The sequence below is a fragment of the Brachypodium distachyon genome, chromosome 2 (assembly GCF_000005505.3).
Source record: "Brachypodium distachyon strain Bd21 chromosome 2, Brachypodium_distachyon_v3.0, whole genome shotgun sequence".
Lineage (NCBI taxonomy): Eukaryota > Viridiplantae > Streptophyta > Magnoliopsida > Poales > Poaceae > Brachypodium > Brachypodium distachyon.
Window position 1 is genome coordinate 43,761,693 of NC_016132.3, and position 18,585 is coordinate 43,780,277.

Genomic DNA, 18,585 nt, shown 5'->3' on the forward strand with positions numbered 1-18,585 from the left:
ATCGGAACGTCAAAGAAGGATTTCAAAATTACAAAAGATAAACCAACAAAAGACACACTAACAAAAACTTAGCAGAGACGTATAAACATATCTGCGGGTACAGAAACCCAAGATCTACAAGATCGGGTACACAAAACCTATGAGGACGAAAAAACACTAACTCTGCGGCAACTCCCGTTAAGGCACCACCACAGCAGAGGAAGAACCAGAGTAACTTTATTCGCGATGGCATCGCAACCTCCGCCATTGCATGTGTTGCCGATCAGAACCAAACAATTGAAATAAGCAAACACTTCTGAATACTCTTAGGAGAAACCGAGGTTCCCCCAACATCGCAATTCACAAAATGGCGGCCGGAGGCTAGGAGAACGCTAAATCTTAAATGGTGACGGCTAGGGCGCAGCTCTCGTGCGAGACGAGACGAAAGAAGCATTACGTTGTAACTGTGTGTATTCACAGTTTCACACTATAGCTAGGGGTGAAACCGGATCGGATAATTTCCGGCCGGATCCGGTCGGATAGGATATGGGAGATGAATTTTTCTATCCGACCAGATACGGAAATGGATACCGGATAATTCATTCGGATACGGAATATGATACAGGACCGGCATTATCCTCGGACACCGGATTATCCGGACTTTTATTCGGATTACCGGCGTGTGCAATTCGGATTATCCGGTTTTTGCTATTCAGCCCATTCAAAAAAGAGGCCCAAGCCCATTAAACTATATAGGTTATACAGTACCAAGCTAACGCTGGTAACTGAGAAGTACTTCGTACAAGCTTTTCTTCTTGTGTGTTGCTGCTTCTTTTCATTTGCAAGTTGGCAGTACGAAATTCTCCTCCATCCTTGTGTATTAGTAAGTGTTGAGCTATTAGGTACCATCCGTTCAGTTTTTTTACAGTAGGAACAGAAGCACATGACGTACCATGAAAAACTGATGACAAGGATTTACGCACTAAGCATATTTTTCTTGGTGAACACGTAACTTGGCTCACCGAAACGTTAGTCCACCTCGTTGAAACCCACGTGGCTCCAGTCTGTGACGATCAGAGTGCCATGGTCCAGCGACACATTGTAGTGGTTCTCCTTCGCGTCGCCACTCATCCAGTCGAGGAACCTTGTTGACAAAGCATCCTTGGCTTCCCTGATCGCTGTGACGATCTCAACTAGCGACGCTTCTTTGATGTCCTGACTAGTCTTGGCAAGACCACCCGGGTACAAGCAGTTACCGTAGTAACTATTGGGCTGATCCCTCCTCATGGAGGTGGTGAGCTGCAGCCCAATGAAGCCCAAGAAGTCCAGCTCACGTGAACCGTTGATCTCAACCCGATCCAACGGCTGAGATTGCTCTCCTTGTTGTATAAGTAAAAGAAGAAAATCCTAGACACCACAAGTCTCAAGTCCAGAGAGTGTGGCTGCCATTGTGAGAGAAGAGAGAGCAACACAAAAGAACACAACTTGTGAGAAGAGAGGAAGAAGAAGCTAGAGCTGATTTCTGTCCAGATCGGTGACTACAGACCGGTTGTCTTCAAGATAGTGGTTGGAGGCTCAAACGTGGTTGGACTTGCTCCAAACTTGGTGAGCTTGTTCCTTACTTTGAACTTAGATCTGGTTGGTTGGTTTGAGTGTTAGGTCAGAGGAGCATCAGATTTGAGAGTGGTTTCGTCAGCTTAGTGATTTTCTCATAGTGGAAGTTGCGTGGACCGGTTGGTCCACAGCAGTGGTTCTTACTTCTCATGTTGAGGAGGTTTTTCCACGTTAAATCCTTGTATCACTTGTGCATGATGTTTGTGTTATTTCCGCTGCATACTTGTTGGTTGAAGCTATCCTCAAAGTTCATTACAAGTTCAGGGGATTTAGGTTTGCTTAATTGCTGTCCCTATTTCCAACAAAGTGGTATCAGAGCAAGGTTTGCTTTGGGCTATTTGTAGTTTGCTTGTGGTGAAAGATGAAAGTGAATACTAGCAGGATGATATCATTGAATGGTACAAATTATCAAGCTTGGAAGAGCAAGATGGAGGATTTGCTGTAGTTAAGAATACTGGAAACCGATGTTCGCCACTGAGATGCCCGAGGACATCAATGAAGAGCAGTGGAATATTCTTCATCGCCAAGCTTGTGGGTTCATTCGACAGTGGGTCGATGATAATGTTTTGAATGATATCATTCATGAGACACATGCACACACCTTATGGCAGAAATTGGAGGAGTTGTTTGCTCGAAAAGAAGGTGCCAACAAGATGTTCTTGATCAAACATTTGATGCGTTTGAGGTATAAAGAGGGCACTCATTGCAGATCATGTAAATGAATTCAGGACACTATAAATCAGCTTTCTTCAATGAGAATAACATTTGAAGATGAAGTGAGGGCCTTGCTGCTACTTGGCTCATTACCTGACACTTGGGAGACCTTCAAGGTCACCGTTTGCAATTCAGCACCTAATTGGGTTGTCACTTGGAATCTTGTGAAGACCAGGGTACTAAATGGAGAGTCCAGAAAGGTGGCTGAAGTTTTCTGGGTTTGGCAGGATATTACAAGAGATTCATTGAAGGATTCTCCAAGATTTCAGGACCCATGACTAAATTGTTGAGAAAAGAAACCAAATTTGAGTGGACTGAAGCTTGCGAAAGCAGTTTTCAAGAGCTGAAGAGAAGACTTACAACCGCTCCAGTGTTAACTTTGCCAAAAAGTGGTAAAAGTTTTGATGTCTATTGTGATGCATCAAAATCAGGACTGGGATGTGTACTAATGCAAGATCGAAAAGTCATTGCTTATGCATCTAGACATCTAAGACCCCATGAAGTGAAGTATCCAACACATGACTTGGAGTTGGCAGCAGTAGTGTTTGCACTAAAACAATGGCGACATTACCTTTATGGAGTCAGATGTGAGCTATGTTCTGATCAAGAGTTTGAAATATCTGTTTACACAAAAGGAGTTGAACATGAGGCAAAGAAGATGTCTAGAACTCATCAAAGATTATGATTTGGAAATTAAGTATACTCCAGGAAAAGCCAATGTTGTAGCAGATGCGTTGAGCAGAAAGTCTGAAATTCAGCAAGAAAGGATTGCAAGCATATCTAATAAGATTCTGGAAGACTTAGGAAAAGATAGAATTGAACTTGTGTTCAGCATAGGTGAAGCCAGTGTTACATCGTTAGTAATTCAACCTACCTTGCATGTTGAGATCAAGAGGCATCAGTTAGAGGACAAGTTCCTTGATGAGGAAATCAGAAGGATTAAAGAGAAGGAATTATCAGAATTCACTCTAGTAGATGACGAGTCATTGTGGTACAAAGGCCGGATATGTGTTCCAAACATTCCGGATATCAAGAAGGTGATTTTACAAGAAGCTCACCAAACACCATACATAATTCATCCAGGAAGCACAAAGATGTACATGGATTTGAAAGGTACATTTTGGTGGAACAACATGAAGCGTGAGACTGCTAAGTTTATATCTGAATGTGACACTTTCCAAAGGGTGAAAGCTGAACATCAGAATCCAGCGGGTTTGATGCAGCCATTACCAATACCTCAGTGGAAATGGGAGGAGATTGGTATGGACTTTATCACTGGATTACCGAGGACACAAAGCCACAAAGATGCTATATGGGTAATTATTGATCGGTTGACAAAGACTGCACATTTCATTCTTATCAACCAGAAGTACTCATGTGAAAGACTTGCTAAGATCTACATCAAGGAGATTGTTAGCAAACACGGAGTTCCTGATAGAATAGTATCTGATCGAGGATCAGTATTCACATCAGCATTTTGGCAACAATTACAACAATCTTTAGGCAGTCAACTTGACTTTAGTACTGCCTATCATCCTCAAACCGGTGGACAAACTAAAAGGACAAACCAAATCCTTGAAGATATGTTGAGGTCATGTATACTTGACTTTGGTGGAACATGGGATGAACATCTACCACTAGCAGAGTTTGCCTACAACAACAGTTATCAAAGCAGTATACAAATGGCACCATTTCAGGCATTGTATGGGAGGAAATGCAGATCACCTGTGTGTTGGTCTGAAACAGGAGAAAAGAAATTGCTAGGACCTGATCTTGTTGAGGAAAAGCGAGATGTAGTTACCATCATCAGGGATCGACTCAAGACAGCTCAGAGTCGTCAAAAGAGTTATGCTGATAAAAAGAGGAGAATGGTAGAATTCCAAGAAGGAGACTTGGTTTACTTGAAAGTGAGTCCTGCCAAAGGAGTTAAGAGATTTTGTATCAAAGGGAAGTTAAGTCCTAGATATATTGGACCTTTCCGAGTTTTGAGCAGAAAGGGAGATGTAGCCTATCAATTGAAGCTACCAAAATCACTATTAAAAGTACATGATGTTTTCTATGTCTCTCAATTCAGAAGGTGTGCACAAGAACCAATTAAAGTGAGACACTCAGAAATCGAACTACAAGCTGATTTATCCTATGTTGAGAAACCAATTAAGATACTAGAGGATGATTGGAAACAACTAAGGAACCGAGCAATCAAATTCTGCAAAGTACAATGGAAGAATCATCCAGTTCGAGAAGCAACCTGGGAAAAGGAAGAAGATCTGTGTAGAGACTATCCATTCTTATTCAGGTACCTTGGTTAAGAATTTCGAGGTCGAAATTTCTTTTAAGGGGGAGAGGATGTGAGAACCCTGTTTTTAGCTATAGACTTGGTTGTGCATCAAGCAAGTGCATCAAGCATTGCATACGCATGTGCATAAGCATTTTTTTTTATTCACTTAAACTGAAAATCAGTTACAACAAGAAGAGAAAAACTTAAGTGAATACTTATTGCCACTAATTAATTGTGCTTGTTTATTTTTATGAGTGTTGTATGCTTGATGTTTGTGAATAATTAACTCCAACCAGAAAGAAGTCGCGACCTTCAGCATCTAACGCTTAAGACCGCAGGGTCACATAAGTTAGTGGTTTCACCGGCATATTTCGTTTAACTCGCAGTGTTAATTACGAGGACGAAAGTGCATCAAAAGCGAAACGTATGTATTTAATTTGAAACTATTTCCCATTAAGTATTTTGATTTAGAAAATATCAGAGGGGCACATGGTTAAGACCATGAATATGACTACTAAAAATAATACTAAGGTATTTATGCAAACCAATCTTACAGATAGAGATCTTTTTGTCAGAGAAATAAATTTATTTATTACTTTTCCAAAGTCTTGTCCTCTGCACAGTTTTACAGGTGTACAAGATATCACTAACACTAGCAGGAGCTGGCCAGCTGAGGGACAGCCACGCACCATACCAAAACCACGTGGTGACCTTTGTAAATATCCTGAGAAGGGTGTAGTTAGGAATCGACCCAAGCTAGGGATAGTTTCTTCTCCACAGTTCTCACCAGTGTAAAAATTCCCCACACCATAACTCCCGACTTGGAGGCCATGGCTGCGACCTAGAAGAGCTGAGCACCTGAGAGCGCAGGGGCTTGGGAAGAAAAGGAGTCGGGGAGGAGAAGGCCAGGGACAGTCGTGCTGTAGCTGGAGGAGAAGTGCTTAGTAGCAGAACAGCTAGGAGGAGGACGAGCAGAGCAAGAAGGTACAGCCTGGGAGTAGAGAAAAACTACTTTTTGTTGTCCAAGGGGAAAAACTGAATGTTTTGCTTGATTGTGTGTTGTTCTGATGCTTGAAGAGGAGTTAGGGAAAACCTCAGCTTGTTTTTGTTAGTGTTCTCTGTAGAAAACAGAGTGTTGTATTGCTTTCTTATTAAGTCTTTGGATTTATAGTAGAAGCTTACTTCAGATTTTTAATGTCATCTTGAGGTTACACAGGAAACCATACTTTCTTGTTGTCAAATTTTGTACTGTCAACCTGTGTATGTAGGTGTGCCACACACACATGCATACAGTTCAGTTTTGGAAATAGCTTAATGTTCAGAAAAGAAGCTGTGAGCATAGATTGTTAATTCTACAAGCACTACTTCCTAGTCTATCTAAATGACTGTTGTGTAAATATATGCCTTGTTTGTAGGATTGAGTGCTTAAACTGTAGAGAGAATTAGATTGAGGAATGACAATTAATTTCTATCATCCAGCTTTAGGCCTGGCAATTATTTTTCAGAGTACTTGTACTTTAGCACCTTGAAATCTGGTCAAGCAAAAATAAACAGCACCCAGGAAGGAAGCTACACTCCTGTAGTAGATGTTCAGGTTGTTGAAGCACACACATATTAGAGTACATATTCCTGTAGGAAACAAATATTACTTCCTACTAGTGTCTATATCTCTCCAGTTTTGTTGTTTGAGCATGCCAACTCTGAATTATGACAACAGCCTTTAATCATTTAACTGTCATCTTGATTGCTCTGTGTTTATATATGTTTTTCTTGCATGATGGATTGATTGAAGTGTGAGAAATAAATTCAACTGAACCTCACTACTTTGAACTTTAGAGAGCTAGTAGTTGTAGCCTGTAACTTCTTGGGCAAAGACATAGCAAGCTCCTGTGAACTGTAGCATATCTTCAGGTTCCACTGCAGTGTAGCTAGAACCCAAAAGACCACCAACAGGTTCTACAGCTAGATGCTTTGTTCCCAGATTTAAGTAGACTTATTGGTTAAGCTTTGCAAAGCTTTAATACACCAGCTAGTGGGGAACCAGGTCAGGTTTTAGGAGTAAGATAACCATGCCAAGTACTTGTTTAGTTCCAGGATCCAAAAGCTTAGAACCATAAGGTGAGCTGTACCATTTTGCAGAGTAGTGTTAGTATCCAGTAGATGGTTAGTAGCACAGTTATGCACAGCTATCCTTAATGTCCAGTAGCAGCAACCACTAGAGATAAATCCCAATTGTCTAGTTAGCTAACACTCAAATGTCCAGAACCAGAAAGTTAATCAAGTTGAGTTAGAAAGACCAGTTCAGTCAGTTTGTTTCTATTCACCAAATTTCTGTGAGTGAGGAAATTTGTTAAGTGAGTTGTCAGACCAAAATAAATCAGAACCTAATTATTGAGTTGGCTTTAATGCTTTAAATCACAATAAAGGTTCAATGACAATAGCTAAAATTCTTAAAATTGTACATGCAGGTGTTTCAAGTTTCTTGCTGTGATAAAATTTATTTAGCACTATTATGAGCATGTCATGAGCATAATCATCTGCATTACATGCATTCGATGCATAACTTCTGGAACAAGTCCTTATCGGACTTTCTCTCTTTTCAGAAGCGGGAGTTCAGCAAGCAAACCCGTCGAACTCCATTACCTATTCGTCACCAGGCAAGTCCAGTTTCTTGTTCATGTCCTTTGGTACTGTTTGACAAAGTTTCCATCTCTTCTATAACTTGCACAAAATGAAAACCTATTTTCTAAAGTGAATCAATTAGACCGCCATTCTTGGGCGTGATCATGGTTGGTGGTGGAACTCTGGAAAGGTGCCGAAGGCACAATGGAAGGCGGGTTCCACTACAATGGATTTTCATATAAGGTTAAACAACAATTGATTACCTGTGCTTAAGCGCCGTAGCGACCGCGTTGACCACATACCCTGTATGGGCAGGGCAAAGCCGAAGTACCCTTGTCCTATGCCATACTACCCCCGGGAGAGAAAGACCTTGGTAGTTGGATCTGTAGTATCAACTACTAGGAAGGTAGTCTGGTCTGGGACCAGCTACAATGTGCTGGATCTGTAGCATCAGCATGAGACCGGTAGTACCCGGCCTGTTGAGCGGGACTACGACGCGGAGTATGGCAGAAAGACGGCGAAAAAGCTTTGTGATTCAAGAGTCTGGTTGTGAGTGCGATGGCATGAACGCCATGACGCTTGGTCCTTTGTGGGTAAAGTAACGCACCTCTGCAAAGTGTAAAAAGTGTGACCTGTCACTCCATGTTCCTGGCTGGAACTACGAACGCGGCAGGAAAGGAGTCCATCGGGGACTCTAGCAGCCTGTAAGACAAGGGATCAATAGCTCTTTGAATAATAACCTGACTCTCTTACCTTACAAAATGCATTCTTTTGGAGAACACCTCTGTTCTCAATACATAGTGCATCAAACACCAGTTGATATTCCTGGACTTGTTGAGTACCTTCCGTACTCATCCCTTATGTAAACCTCCTTTGTTTAGGTTGTGAGCCTGGGAGAAGAAGTACCAGCGGAGCCACCTTCAACCAAAGTCGACAAAGGAGTGGACTACTACTACGAGTACCATGAAGACAGCAATGACATGTAGATTAGTTAGTAGCTTTGTGAGACGAGCATGTAGTATGACTTTTGCTGTACCAAACAGAACGGTTTTAAATTCCCAGTACTTTGGGAATCAGTTTGTAAGATCTTTGTGTTGGCACTTCAGTTTGTATGGATTTGTAATATAAGTTTGTAATAATGGACCGCTGCAATGCTTCTGTTGTACTATTCTGATCGATATGTTGTTGATGAGGCGGCACTTCATCTTCAATTTGTCAAAGATCACCATATTACTCGAAGGGTAGTATGTGGGTCGCTTCAGTAGGTGGCTGAAGTTGGTTCTTCCTCACATTCAGAAGTGCTAGTCACTCAGTCCAGGGAGAGAAGCAAGAGTAGAGGTCCAGGTAAAGGTGCAGCCGAAAGAAATAGAAGCAAATCAAAAGGCAAGTATACTGATTATGTGTGCCATAACTTCCATGAGAAGGGCCACATCAAGTGGCATTGTGAACAATGGAAGAAAGACAAAAAGAAAAAGAAGCATGTTCAGAAACAAGCAGACACTGATAGTGACAGTGAGGGCAACCGAATTACAACGGTTGAGGATATCATGTTTCTTATGCATGAAGAAACCAATGTAAAAATGGGCTCCACTATTGAGGAGAGGATCACTGTAGTTTCTGATGACACCATCAGTTTTGTAGATGGTGATGAGTTAACTTGGATTCCGGACAGCGGTGCTACCATACATGCTACATCTCGCAGAGAGGTCTTCACAAACTATACATCAGGTGATTTTGGTGTTGTGAAGATGGGAAACAATGATAGGGCTCCGATCATTGGAAAAGGACATGTGCATTTGGAGACTAAAAATGGTACAAGGCTAGTCCTCAAGTCTGTGAGGCATGTTGATGCGCTTCAGCTCAACATTATCTCAGTTGGATTGCTTGACAATGATGGGTACTTGAGTAGATTTGGAAACACAACATTATCTCAGTTGGATTGCTTGACAATGATGGGTACTTGAGTAGATTTGGAAGCAGAGAGTACAAGATCACCAAAGGAAACTTGGTTGTTGCAAAAGGTAAACAAGTTTCAATTTTGTATGATGTTCATACTAAGCTCTCTTCTGCTTGTGTCAATGCATTAGAGAAAGAAGATCCTTGACTCCATGTGTGTTATGGCACAAGAGACTTGGGCATATGAGTGAGAAGGGGATGATAGTGCTAGTGAAGAAAAATTTGTTGAAAGGCGTGAAAGGTGTTCATGTCAAGAAATGTCCAAATTGCCTAGCAGGGAAGCGGCACAAGGTTGCTTTCAAGAGTCAGCCTCCTCACAAGAAGCCTAAGTTGTTGGACTTGGTACATTCCGATGTTTGCAAAATGTCGGTAAGGTCAATGGGTGGAGCTAAGTACTTTGTCACATTTATTGATGATTTTTCCAGGATGGTTTGGGCCTATGTATTAAGGTCCAAAGATCAAGTGCTAAGTGTTTTCAAGCAATTCCAAGCCTCGGTTGAGAGAGAAACTGAGAAGAAGATCAAGTGCATTCGCACTGATAATGGGAAAGAGTATATTGGTCCATTTGATGCTTATTGCAAGCAGCAGGGAATTAGGCATCAATTCACTCCTCCAAAGACACCACGGCTAAATGGTCTTGCTGAGAGGATGAATAGGACAATTGTTGAGAGAGTTAGATGCTTCCTATCAAGTTCAAAGCTGCCTAAACACTGTTGGGGTGAGGCTTTGATGACTGCAGTTTATCTTATTAATCTCTCACCAAGTTATGCTTTGCAGGGAGATGTTCCTAACAGGGTCTGGTATGACAAGAACGTCTCGCATGATCACATAAAGGTTTTTGGGTTTAAGGCCTTTGTTCATATCCCTCAAGATGAAAGGTCAAAGCTTGATTCAAAAACACGACAGTGTATCTTTCTTGGTTATGGTTTGGATGAATTTGGCTACAAGTTGTATGATCCAATTGCAAGGAAGGTTGTGAGAATCTGTGATGTTGTGTTTGTTGAAGACCAAATAGTTGAGGATATTGTGAAGACAAAGGTAGTTCCTCGGCAACAACAAGACATGGTTGATTCTGACCCAGTTCCTGTAGCTCCAACTCCACAGCAAGCTGAAGGTGATGCTGCAGAAGATGTACATGATGATGTGCGTGGTAAAGGTGAAGAAGATGCTCCCCAGCAGCAAGAGCATGATGCTGAAAATGATGATCCGGATCAGCAAGCACCAGTACCAGAGGTTCCACCAACAGTTCCACTCAGGAGATCCAGTAGAGATCCAGTTCCTTCCACCAGGTACCTGACAGATCAATATGTGGTGTTATTATCTGAGTGCTTTGCCTAAATCCTTGTGTCGCTTGTGCATGTTGTTTGTGTTATTTCCGTTGCATACTTGTTGGTTGAAGCTATCCTCAAAGTTCATTACAAGTTCAGTGGGTTTAGGTTTGCTTAATTGTTGTCCCTATTCCCAACAGCAACCTTCCACTGAAGGCAGTACATTGTTCAGCAGGTGGCGTGTGCCGGCTGCGAAACCGAGGCGGACGTCAGCTTCAGGTGCAAATCCAATGGCCAAGGCACGGCATTTGAAGATCATGGCAGTAACCACATCAAAAGTGGATCATTTCTGGCCGGTCTCACTCGCAACCTGGTCGTTTGACACGCTTGATGCTGTCAAGAGAGATCTCCACCACCGACTTCTCAAAGTTGAAAGCGGTGAACGACGGTGGTGGTCCAAGAAGGTCCTGTTTGTTTGGGTTTCTGTTTTACCTTTTGATGCTTCTAGCCCAATAAAAAGCACTTTTCCCGTTTACACATGAAGCTGGGAACGTCCGTCCGGAGGTGCTTCCCCCACCTCCGGACGTGCTTCTACAACTTATCATAAATAAAAACTTGGCTAATCTGAGCATAATTTGGCAATCATACCGGGAGAAAAATAATACTCTCTCCGTTTCTAAATATAAAAATTAAGTCTTATGTTTGTTCCAATCAAAACTTCTTAAAGTTTGATCAAGTTTATAGAAAAATATAGTAAGATCTACAACTTCAAATGAGTATATTATGAAAATATAGGATCAATTTAATAAAGCTAATGTGGAGTTCTAAGCCTCGGTAGATTTTCTTATAATAAACTAGGTAAAATTCTTATATTTAGAAAAAGAATGAGTATACTAGAACATGACCGTTTGCCATAAGGCTTATTTTGATCCTACAATTTTAAACACGAGAATAGAACAAACATATGAAATGCATTATGTATGTCATGTCAATTTGAATCATACGAGAATTCCAAACACATGAATATACAACGGAAGTTGTTAAATTGCAACAGAAAAAATGTAGAAATTTAACAAGATGGAGTATTAATAACTCTAGTCTTGTTAAAAAACAATATCATTTCGGCAATTCCATATAGCCCAACAAAAAGCAAAAACTCCCACCCGAATTTGAGTTTTTAGTTTTTTATCAACCTCATTCAACCAATTTCCAAACATATTTGTGACATTGGTTAGAGGTGGCAAATTAAAAGATGCTTGAACAATACGCCATACAAGACGAGCATATTGACATGATATAAACAAGTGTTGGATAGTCTCTTCTAATCCACAGAAGCAGCATTGTTTACACCCAATCCAATTACACGTAGCTAGGTTGTCTTTGGTAAGCAGCACTTTTCTAACAAGAAACCACATGAATATCTTTATTTTCAGAGGAATTTTAATCTTCCACAAATATTTGCGAGTAAACACAACATGACCATCCATTAAATCTTTATACATGGATTTAAAGAGTGGTAACGGGGTAATGGCTCGTATTGTAAAAAAAACGGCCTACAACTGCATGCAGGACCAAGAGCAATCCCCCGACCAAAGATTTTGCTCAGAGCCTTCGTGCCATTACCGATTTACCGTGTTCCTGACTGCTTTCACAATACAAAAACCAGACAGTTAAAGCAAAATGCACAATAGCGAGTCCAACACCTCATACAGAAAATATGCTAGACATGGTTGAACAGACCAAAACAACCTGAGATTGCCAGCATCCATGATTCCACGTCAATGCTACACTAACACGGAATTTGACAACTAACGATTATAACAGTTTATCTGTCCAATTCGTCATCAAAAGTCACACTATGGTCAAAATAACATCATGTCTAGTTAAGTACTCTCAGGATATTCAGCCACATAATGTCTAGTTAAGTAGTACTTCCAGCCTCTGCAGCACGTTTTCTCTTGCCCGTCACCAGGTTCATGACATATTGGATGACTTCTTGCAGAGTTGCTTTCCGGTTCTCCACGTAGTTCCACAGCTCTTGTACAACATAGCGACCACTGGGATTGTACTCGTTGATTTCAAGCAGAGCTTTTGTTACCAAGCCATATATTTCTTCACCGTGCTCTTCTTTTAGTGCTCGAAGCTTCTCATCATCCTCATGAAGAATTTCCTGCACCAGAGAACCAACCATTAGATGAATGATATTTTTTCTCAATTATAAATTCTAAAAGTTGTTGACAAAACAATTATTAGAAGCTTCAAAACTCGCAGTCCATGAATATGCCAAAAATATATATCAAAGATATGGTGGTTGTTATGATAAAAATGGTGTCTGAACCTAAGCACGGCACACAGTCCCCCACATTTCTAGGGGAGTTTTTACCACCATTTACTTATAAATAGATGCAACATGGCATTTGCAAAATCGTTATTTCACTGTGAAATCGATAACTCAAGATAACAAGATATTAAGAACCAGAAGTGTTTTTTCTCAATTATAAATTCTAAAAGTTGTTGACAAAACAATTATTAGAAGCTTCAAAACTCGCAGTCCATGAATATGCCAAAAAATATATCAAAGATATTGTGGTTGCTATGATAAAAATGGTGTCTGAACCTAAGCACGGCACACAGTCCCCCACATTTCTAGGGGAGTTTTTACCACCATTTACTTATAAATAGATGCAACATGACATTTGCAAAATCATTATTTCACTGTGAAATCGATAACTCAAGATAACAAGCTATTAAGAACCAGAAGTGTATAAAAGCAGGAGTGAAGAGATTGCTTACCTTCTCTTCCCCGTTTTCCATGATAACCCTAAAAGGGTGCCATTCTGGATTTGTAATCTCCACCCCCCACTTTGAATAAAGAATCTCAGCAGAAACTAAAGCATCTCCTTTTGACAATTTATGTTCACAAGCAACCACAAGTGATTTCAGATCAAGATCACCCATTCTTTTAATGCCTATATTTGTTCGGCCAGTTATAATGCCATTAAATCCCTGCAGAGCATGTAACAGAAACAGAATTATCTCAAGATGTACTGCAGTCTGCAAACATAATACTAGACAAGTGCAAGCACTCAATCGATGTGGTAACTTACTTGTATCAGCTTCTTCCGAACATCTTGCAACTCATCGTTGCATTTCCTTTCCGTGATAAGCAGAGCCTGGCAGAGTGATTGCATTGCATCAATTTCCTCAGACTTGCTTTGTAGCTCATCATTAAGTTCATCTGTTTTCCTCTTTGATTCAGACTCTTCCTCAACTAGCATATGCTCCGTTACTGCCAGTTTGTCCTTCAGCTCTTTTATTTCTATCTCAAGCTTCCGTGTGTCTTTCAGTTGCTGTTCTAGCAAGTGAATCTTATCTAGAGCCACTTGTTTTTCGCTCTGCATAATGGGTACAGTAAAACACTCGCAATACACAGATTCTCAAAAGGATACTCATTTAAATTTAGAGTTCTCATAAACCCAATTGAAACAATTTACTTCCATAGTTAATGTCGGGATTTAGAACAAAGTTAGTACAAATATACAGATAACTTTGTACTAAATCCTCATTATTATGGATAGGAGGGAGTACAAATATACAGACCTTGTGATCTTCCGCAAGCTTCAGCGCATTTTCATCGTCCTCCAGCATTGCCACATCAAGATGCTTTATTGCACTTCCATTCTGCATTCCCGCCACAACAGCCTAGGATAAGTTATATGCATCATCATTCGTCACTCATGAGGAATCACCTAACAGCATTCTGCATATTTTTTGCACTAGCAGCGTGACCTCTATGTGAAGTAAAATTACAAACACAAGCTCCATGCATTACCAAATTCCTATTGTGAACCTTCTTCACTGTACTATTTGAAAACAGAATTTTGGAGGGAATCAAAAATAAAAATGTAATGTTACCAACTACTAATAAACAAAGTATTGCTACCTACAAGAAGCACAGAAACAATAAAACAACCCCTCCAAAATGAAATAAAATAGGGAGAAGAGAAAACAAATTTCCATAATTCCATATGGGAGAAATTTTATAATTGAAGCAAGATATCACACACCTCTTATTTCTCTTGCTCACCGTTCCTTCTATCAGGGTTACTTTGCGCAGCTAGCTGATCAAGCTGCCCAGATATGGATTCAAGATGTTGCATCTGGGACTCCAGTTCTAAACAAAACTTTGAATTCTCATCGGTTACCCTCCGTGTATGACTACGGGCAAGTTGCTGCATCTTGCGAATTTCTAGTAAAATAATAATTGAAAAAGCCGTTAAACCATTCGATGATTCGAGTGTGCTAGGATGAGAGAAATGCATGCGTGCTGATAGGTATACCATAGCAGAACATATAGTGACATAAATAGCAAAGGATCGACACAAACCTTCACTGCAAGACTGGAGGAGCTGCCTCCTTTGCTCCATCATCATGTCAAGCAGTGATATAGTTATTGTGGGTGGCAAGTGGCAACCATGTGGCATGACGGCAGTGGTTCCACCGGCCAGCCTGTTGTTTTCGTGCTAACCCCATGAATCGACAGACTCATAATCGTGTTTTATCTAAATTGATACCACCCAAATAAGAGTACGAACTACCAAATATTATTTCGGTTAATTTTGATCTAAGGCCGATAAGAACTGATTAAATAGAAAGCTACTCCCTCCGATCTTAAATTGTTGTCAAAATATTACAAGTATCTAGACATCTTTTAAAAATAGATACGTCCATATTTAGGCAAATTTGAGACAAGAATTTAGGATCGGAGGGAGTATATAAAAGCAACATGGATACAGGCATTCACCAGATGTCACTCATATGACATCCAACGCTCAGAAAGAAATGTGGTGAATGTAAACTATCTTTCTTTTTTGCGGATAGTGAATGTAAACTATCAACCATTGCAACCACAAGAACAATCGTTATTTCCAACCATGTAAGCCCAACCCAATAAGCACAAAGATTTGGCTGCACAAAATTCATCATAAATAAAGTTTCCATTGCAATTTACGCTCATGCATGGATCAGTAAGAAACTGAACATATGTAGCACAAAAAATAACATCTGCATGGTGGAGCGAAACCTCAATCTACTGAAACACTCACTGTACATCTCCAAGCATTTAGGATTAGTCTAAAATTAAAACGCACCCGCCGCACATGCACAAGCATTCACCTCCCCATTGAACCAAAATCAACTAGAGAATTTATGACCCCTTGTCCCTGATTTGAAAAAATATACTCCGTATACACCCTTGTCACACTGGGATCAGGATGATAGTGAGCAGCAAGAGCCTTACGGCTTGACGATCACTGAACAGAACCAGATCGGGAAAAAAAAGATCACCGAATAGAACCAAAAGCAACGGTCTCGTCACCGCAACCCTCTTGCGCAAGACGCAAGGGGGAAAAGCAATGACACCAAATGGGTCCATTCGGCCATCCACGCAGGAAGATAGCCATTAGGCCACTTTATTGAGCTTAGCGAGTCGGGGAGAGAGAGAGAGAGAGAGAGAGAGAGAACAGAGGGTCTCACCTCCGGCGAGCGACGGCACCAAGGATGCCCGGAGGAGGGTGTTTTCACCTCCCCTTTCCTTCTCTTTCCTTTTCACAGGTTTGGCTGTGCTGTGCAGCTTGCTCGGACTGGCATTTAAAGAGAGAGGCGAGGCTAAATGCTTGGTCAATTGGGTGGAAGGTGAAGCTGATTCGGTGAACCCATCTTGACTCACGAATCATCCACTCATTTTTTGAGAAGATGAACCAACTACCAATTAAGGTCCCGCTTCTCAACTTCAGGTACTACAACCGGATTGAATTAGAATGTAAATCGACCTGCACAATAGTTACCCTCGTCTCTACTATTTTCTTTATAATTTACTGTTGGGATTTAGCACGTTCCACGTTCTTCCTCCGTCCATAATTAGCCCAAATATGAATGTATCTATATTCAAAAAATGTCTAGATACATGTAATATTTCGTCACTTAGTATGGGACGGAAGGAGTACAAGTCTAGCTCGCGTGTGTCTTGCCACGTGCATCTGGCCGGTGATGGTGGCGTCGATGTAGGCGCACATTTCATACTTGTGCTCCTTTTAGGTCACCCGCGCACGCCGTGGCTGCCGACGCAGCCCCATGCATGCCACAGTGTGATTCCGCCTCCAGAATCTCACCGAGGACACACTAAGACCAACGAGGCGGAGCACCACCAGAATTGCCATCAAAAGCTTGTCTCGCTGCCTAGCAAAGTTCTTGCTTGCAATTCACCTGATCTCCGATCGATCCGCTGGCAACAAGCTCCAAGGGGACTGCCTTCGGCCGGGAACCGCATTTGTGGCCGGGGCGCACCAGATCGGCGCGGCAGTGTCTTCATGCCCGCCACCGTTTGTAGTCGACGGACCCGGTTGGTGTCAGTGGCGAACGGGCAACACAGTCAGGGTAGGAGGCCAGGAAGAAAGCTCCTAGCTCCGGCATGCCGAGGATCCCTCGTAGGAGCCGGACGGCGTCCGCTCGTCTTTACGTCGTCGTCACATCCGGGCGCCGGCACACAATGTCCCGAATCATTTTACTAGGCCTTCTTAGGCTTTCCTCTTTTATTTTCTTATTATTCTTCTAAAATAAAAAAGCCAAAATTCCCTAACCAAAAAATTCTAAAGTTATCAGTTTTCTAAAAGCTTTGGAAATTTAAGGTGTATTGTTTTAGAGCTATTTTACGGTGATTGTCGAGTACTTCTGAGTACTTTCCGGTACTCCCGTCAGAATTAATTATGTCTCTTAATCTATCATTTTTTCCGGCAAAAAAATCTACATTATCATTCTTTAAGCCGCAATTGGCGTTCTGTTTTAGGCCCACCTTCTTTCATCTCCGTTTCTTCTCCTTCTAGCTGCACGCCATCGAACTATGCGACTATCAGGCCATGCATGGGCACGGGAAAGCTTGATGCTGCTCCGCCGGCCGCCGGCGCCCACTGGAGCAATTTTACCACCAGCATCGTCTTTTTCATAAGGCATCCCAGCGAGTATAAACAGAGAACAGATAATCAACATGTGAATCTATTTCCATCGAGTGGCACACAGGCAGTAGCAAGAGGCCAGCCTCCATGAACATCATGTGCTGCTGTGCTGCCTAAGGTGCAAATTAATCAACGATTTCCATCTCGATGATTCCGTGGCTTCAGCCGACGGTTGTGCGGGAGTGGCTCTGATGACGATGATGTCCAACCCTGACAGCGGGCATTGCTCGTGGAGGAAGAGCTAAAACTATGTTACTGACAAATCAAGGGGAAATGGCATCCGATCGAGGCGGCGGCGCTGCAGCCGTACTCGGGGAAGAACGGGCAGTGCGGTGCTTGGGAGACAGGTCGGAGTGGATTTGTTCATCCCTCATCCCAAAGGCTAGCTTATCTCCTGCGCAGTGCTGCATCGGACGCCTCCGATCAATGGTTCGGAGCTGACAACTGCTCTGATTCACATGGACTTGGCCGGAGAAAGAACGGGATTTGTTTCTCTAATTAATTTTGATGGAAAAAGGAAGCGATGATGCCCAGAAAATATTTCTGACCGTGAGATACGTTACGCCTAGTAGGGTAGGGGAGCACGGATCGCAGCATACGGGCGGAACAGGCAAGCCGCATCGCCGGGGTTAGCTGCTCATTATACGGATTGCATTCCTTTTAGTTAAAAAATAAATCAATATTCTGGTATTTTTCAGTACTTTTCAGTACTTTTGTTTTAGTACTTTCCAATACTTTTTATTTCTTCACCGTTGGATCAACTAGGTTGGACGGTTCCTAAAATCGCCAACCATCGTAAAACTTGTATTGTTTTAATGAGAAGAGTGAAGTTCCAGAAATGTCGATGCGCTTTCAACAAATATTGACAAGCTTCCAAATTTGTAAGGACATACTTTTTATTATTATTTGTAGCAAACTAGCTTGCAATCTTTTTGGTCAAATTTCGAAATTTTCTCTGATGGGACTTTCAATTATTTGGACAAAAGCTTTTTTAAAAGTAGATAGGGTTTCGTTTTTTCTTACAAGGTTTTAAATCTTTGAGATGAATTACTGTATTGTCTATGCTGCTTTGATATTTTTTTTAATAACTGATCTGCTTTTTTGCTCTGCTTGCACCCTCGGTGGAACATGCAGCCGCCAGGGC

The 18,585-nt window shown here is 41.5% G+C and overlaps 2 pseudogenes; both read right to left on the reverse strand.

The window, feature by feature from the left end:
* Positions 1-954: 954 nt before the first annotated feature.
* On the reverse strand, positions 955-12,200 carry LOC112268566 (annotated as a pseudogene).
* Positions 12,201-12,352: 152 nt separating this feature from the next.
* LOC100844164 lies at positions 12,353-14,915 on the reverse strand (annotated as a pseudogene).
* Positions 14,916-18,585: the final 3,670 nt, after the last annotated feature.